This window comes from Carassius gibelio, chromosome B6 (genome assembly GCF_023724105.1).
Source record: "Carassius gibelio isolate Cgi1373 ecotype wild population from Czech Republic chromosome B6, carGib1.2-hapl.c, whole genome shotgun sequence".
Lineage (NCBI taxonomy): Eukaryota > Metazoa > Chordata > Actinopteri > Cypriniformes > Cyprinidae > Carassius > Carassius gibelio.
The window spans coordinates 15,852,010-15,858,009 of record NC_068401.1 but is presented as its reverse complement, the minus strand read 5'-3'; positions in this window follow the sequence as shown (position 1 = coordinate 15,858,009).

The following is a 6,000-nucleotide window of genomic DNA, read 5'->3' as shown; positions in this document are numbered from 1 at the left end:
TAAGCTGCACCTTTTTGGGAAGCCAAATGCACTGAAAGTGGGACGAAGCAGTAGTGTTGTTTTTATCGGCCTGGTTTAATTTTAGTTTTAGTCTATTCTTTGTGTGAAGCTGTCATTTTAGATTTTATTAGTTTTAGTCACGTTCATACTCTTTTTATTCTAGTCAAGTTTCGGTAAACTAAAAGTCTGAATATTGTAGTCTTATTTTAGTCAGAATTATCCATAATATCCATGATGTCGTCTTCTAAATAATGCCGCAAGTGGGGCTTGAGGAAGTGACATCGCTTGCCTCTGTGCAGTGCGACCTGATGAAGCCCCTGAAGTGAGACACAGGAAACAGAAATACTGCAAAATAATAGTAATAACGTGACTAAAAGAGACAAAATAACATTATAACATTTTGTTACGTCTCATTTTGGTCAACAAAAATGAAGAGACATTTTAGCATAGTTTTTATTTTCTAAACCACATTTAGTCTCGTTTTTATTCATCAACAATATTGCATTATACATTTAATTATAGTCATTGTCACATGACCAGCATTTATGCATAAAAAAGCATTCTTTTTTTTTTTTTTTTGCACTGCATGTCTTTCAAAGCAATTTGTTCTAAAAAAATACTAATAAAAGTACTTAATAATGCTTATTAATTGTTCGACATTTCTGTTACATTCTTTCGTAATTATAATATCAGGACACTTATATAACCTTAACATTTGAGTTTAATAATAAATATTAATTTAAAAGAAAAAAATGTAAACAAATTAATAGATTACAAACTTCAGCATCACATCATTGACCCAAACTGTAGAAGTGACAGATGCTCTGTAGATTTTTGTCAGACATATGGCCTTCAGTGTCAACAACAAAAGGTACCGGAAGCATTTTCTCATCCTTTTTAAAACCCCATAAGCCTGTCTTAATAATTATGGTTCGTTTTTTTTTTTTTTTTTCTATTATTCGCATTTATCAATGTTTTTTTGTTTTTTTTGCTGTCCTGCTACTAACTTTTGGATCACAGCACACTGATCTAGTGCAGTTCCATTTCTAAGAACCTCCACCAAGACTTTAAGCTCTCTCTTGCAGTATGAAAATGAAACTCCAGTCAGCTAATCATCATCAAACAGTCGAGTTATAGACATCAGAATGGGTGCTGCAAGCAGGAAGGCACTGGAACAGGCCTCATAATGTTCCTGGTGGCTGTGTAATGGCACTCTTTTATTGGGTTATGATACACTGTCACAATCTGTTTCTCTCCTTAACTTTCATTCATTGGGACTCTTCCTGTCTTGGTGATTTTGGATTTTTATGCAATTCCCCTACAATTATCCTCTAATTTTCAGTCTTGTTTTTCTGCGCTATGTCTACAGCTGGGAGATATGTTGTGCATGTGTGTGTGTATGCAAGAGAGTCACAAAGAAAGGGGATTTGCCCCATGGTGCCTTTGCTGCCCCCGGTGTGCTAGTGTCCTGCTGCCTGCTGTCAGGGTGCGTCTCAGTCAGTGAGGACCCTTGGGGTACTGGAGACCCCGCTTAGGGAGCAGCCCGTCCTACCCAACCTCATCAACTCATCTGAGCTTCTCTCATCTTAACCTTTGGAAAAGCACTCGGAGACAACCGTTTAGGAAACCGAAAAAAAAAAAAAAAAACCCTCTTCTCTGCATGTCTGTTGACCTTTCCCTGTTATGTTCATTTTATTTTAGGAAACTGCTTATTTATTTATCACAATAGCGTATAAATGTAGGGGGATGTAGTAGTAGGCTAATATACACATTTTGTCCCAAGGCAGAATTAAAGACATTAAAGACATATAGAAAGACATATTGGGTTATGACATGGATCAGGAATGTTTGTCCCTCATACTTATGTTCAGGTACTTCAGGTTGAAAGTAATGAATGATGTAATCTTGTCAAGGATCAATGGTGTCATGAGCTTTCTGAATAACAAAGGTTGTTTGGTTCTATTGTCCTAACTGATACAGAAACACCCCAGGCTTGAGGCCACTCTGTCTGTTTGATCCTCCAACAAGTAATAAAGACATTTGATAAAAGAAAATATCCAGAGATCTGGGTGATTAAATTCCACCTCATAAAACTGAACAATACAGGCTGCATTACACTTTATCTAAATGTTGTTTGAGTAAGGCCTGTAATTGTAATGCATTTGCTGATGGTCTTTTAGGATCAGGCATCACTGAGAGATAAACAATAAGGTTCTTCTGAGTCCCCAGGCTGTGAACAAGTAGAGTCAGATCTTTATCATGACCAATTACTCAGGGTTATGGTCAGGGTCCGGTTGAAGGGGCTGAGGATTTTCCAACCCTCTCTTCAATCTTTGAACCCACATCTATTTTTTTTTTTTTTTTTTTTTAAAGGCTGGTAACAATCAGTTACTGGCAAAAATAATTGTTTGCTTTTCAAAACCTTAGTTGAAGTGTGTAATCTGGATTTTTGTCACCTAATGGAACTGTTCATGTAGTGATGTTTTATTAAAACATTTCGGGAGAAGCACATGCAGATAATCAAACTGGACAATTTACTGTCTGTAATTACTGTACATAATTTATCCAACCACCACGAGAGAGAACCACTATAAATAAACATAGCAGACTTAATAATCATAAACTTTATTGTCTTGTTAATAATGCATCACTGTATAAAGGTCTGCTTTTATGTGTACTCTCAAAACATTGTGTTTTTGTAAAATAAAGAAAACAAATAGGATGTCGCTTTCTGCTATTTGAGTTTCCTTTCTTGTGAAGTTGACTCAAATTCTTGAATCGATTTTGCTTGACAATCCTCATAAAGCTGCGGTTCTCTCGAGTTGGTTGTACATCTTTTTCTTCCACCCTTTTACCTTCCACTCAACTTCTTTCCTTCCACTTTCTTCTTTAGCAATGGATGTTTGTTCCTTGTGAACGGTGTCAATGATTGTCAACTGTCAGATCAGCAGTCACTCCCATGATTGTGCAGCTTAGTGAACCATACTTTACTTTAATCTTAGTTTTTTTGTAAGCCTGTTACAAAAAAGAACTGAAACTCAGCATATAAAGTATATAAACTATGATACTTGTCGCACTGCCCCCCCAACCCTGTTTATCTGCAAATTAAATCAAATATATTTCAAAAATGTATTCCTTGTATGTCTGTATGTACTGGAGATTTTATATATAAAACATACTGTCATAATATGTAGTATTTTCCAATTTTTTTACTACTTTCTGTTCAGAATAGATAGTAGATTCGTTTTTATTTTTGTTTTGTTTTTTATTATCTGTTTCAAATGCATTTGTACAGAATGTTTGTTGACAGTTGTACATGTATGGGAGTGTTTCTGACATCTGTCAGTCCTCCACAGTGAAAAATATAGATAATTCAGCACAAACTCTTTAGATGAGCTCAAATACTATTAGACCAAGACAGAAATGATGGTGCTTGAGGTGTGGTGATGCAGGTTTTACTTCACATGAGGGAGGCCTCTGTGTCAGCCGTGATGAGTGAGGACAGTGTGCTGCCACAGGTTTCTCATCTTGCATAGACAGCAAGTCTGATGACACTGGCCTTGAGCTCTGCTCATGTGCCCCGCTCTCAGTCCCAATGTCTCACTGTCATGCAGGAAAATTCCCCCGACCGCTCCAAACTGGCGCTGCACATTTTCATACTAAGAGCCCGGAGGTTAAAATCGCTCATTACGCCGCCTGAGATTTATTAAAATAGATTATAGAAATGTTAATTAAGTCATTAATTACATTATTTAATCAGCATTGACAGATAATGCGGTGAGCATTTGTGGTTTGGAGGGGGGAGCTGACAAACTAGGGGGAGGGTTGGTGTCGGATCTGCGTGTGTGCAAGCATGTGTGCTGGGGGGGTGGGAATGGGGGGAATTAATGTGGTTTTACTTGAATAAATTACTCTTAAGGTATTATTTTTGACAGGATGGTGCTGATATACAGAATATACAGACATTTATTTTCAGTTTATTCCAAGTATACCACTATTGATCATGCAAGCCATGTGGACAGAAACATGCTAGGCATAGTTTATGTCTTCCCTAAAGCATGTGAATATTTTATATAATCATTTGACAATGCACAATATCACAGATTTACAGGAAAACATTATGTAAAAGGGATATTTTACCTAAAAATGAAAATTATGTCATTAAATACTCATCCTCATGTTGTTCCAAACCCGTAATACCTTTGTTCATCTTCAAAACACAAATTAAGATAATTTGGATGAAAACCCTGCATAGACAGCAATGGAACTGACACGTTTAAGGCCCAGAAAGGTAGTAAGGTCATTGTTAAAATAGTCCATATGACATGTTTCATTCGTTTTGTTACGAGAATTTTTTATTTTATTTTTTTTATGTGAAAAAACATAAAGAATGACTTTATTTAACATTTTTTTTCTGTTCTGTGTCAGTCTTCGATGCATGTTTAGGACCATGTGTGCATGTCGTGCTGCTGACGAAATAAAATTCATAATATTTAAAATATTCATTTTTGGGTAAACTATACCTTTAATGTTTAAAGTATCTTATTATCATCATACCTTGCAGTCAAATTTAGCAGAACAAAGCTGGGTGATACTATAGTTTACAGATTTTGCTACTGTATATAGTACAATATATATTTTTAAGAGTATACTACGCATATGTATTTGTATGTATTTATGATGAAGTTTGATGTACTATCTATCCAACTTTATAAACAGAGCTTTGTAATAATATTGTGTACATTTTCCAACAGCATAAACAATCACACAGCTGAAATTTGTTATAAAGCATGTTTATATGTGAGCATATGCAGATAAAGTTGCATGTACTATATACAGTATCTAACTTTATATATGCAGCAGTGCAATAATATAGTTTACATCTTGTGACGATATTAACAGTCATGTACTGTAGCTAAGATTTATTATATTGCATATATCTGTGTGTACTGTATGTAGATAAAGATATATATCCAACTTTATATAGAGAGCTGTGCAATAATATGGTTTACATTTTGCAATTCATATAAACAATTTATGCAATCTAAATCTTTCTTGATGTGGGTATACTGTATGCAGATAATGTTATATAGTCCTACAGACTTTATATATGTTGCTGGTTGATAATATAGTTTACATTTACATTCTGTGACTATATAAATAATCAAGCAGTTGGGATTATATATACAGTACGAGCAAGTTTGCTGGGAGCAGTTGAGATATTTTTGGGACAAATGTGACAACATGGGGATGGTAGCCATTAGCATGTAGTTACATTGTGTTCCTGTGCTCCTTCTGTGTGCTCTAGTTTTCATTCCACAATTTTAAATCTTTCATTGTGGGAGCATTTGGAGGAAGCATTTGGAGTGACATTTGGCAAAGGCCTCAAACCATATTTCCAAGCTGTTTAGAAAGAAAATACAAGGGGAGTGATCACGAGATGGATTACCAGGGAGGCGATACTGTGAACTTCCTTATCTGTTGACAGCTTAGTTACCGTTAAGAACAAGAAATGTGTTTTTCAATTCACTGAGAATGGAGCTCTTCTTTGTCCCCATAGACCTGCATTACGGGATTGTGCGATCGGACCTGATAACTCTCAAATAACTGGCCTTGAAAATGAGTTTGGAAGAACGCTTGATTTGGTCTGTGATTCGGATTATTTATTGGCTACAAAGTTTGCTGGGTACTTCTCAACAGAAATGTGCGAAACAATTAAAGTTCCCTTCCTGAGCTTCAATGTCCCTTTTTAAAGGACAAATATCCGCATACACAGATGGGTGTTCAAATGCAGCAACATATTGCTTCGTTTTTTATCTTATTTTGCCAGGGTGAATTAATGTGCTCTAATTATGATCTGACATCTGTAGATTCTATTCAAATGTGGTTTGCCGTTTGTGAATTTCCCTGTGAAATTCATTACTCAAGGGCCGGGTACGGAAAAAGAGACGTTCTAATGCACTGGCAATGTTTTTCAGGGTCGAGAGTGATCGAATAACA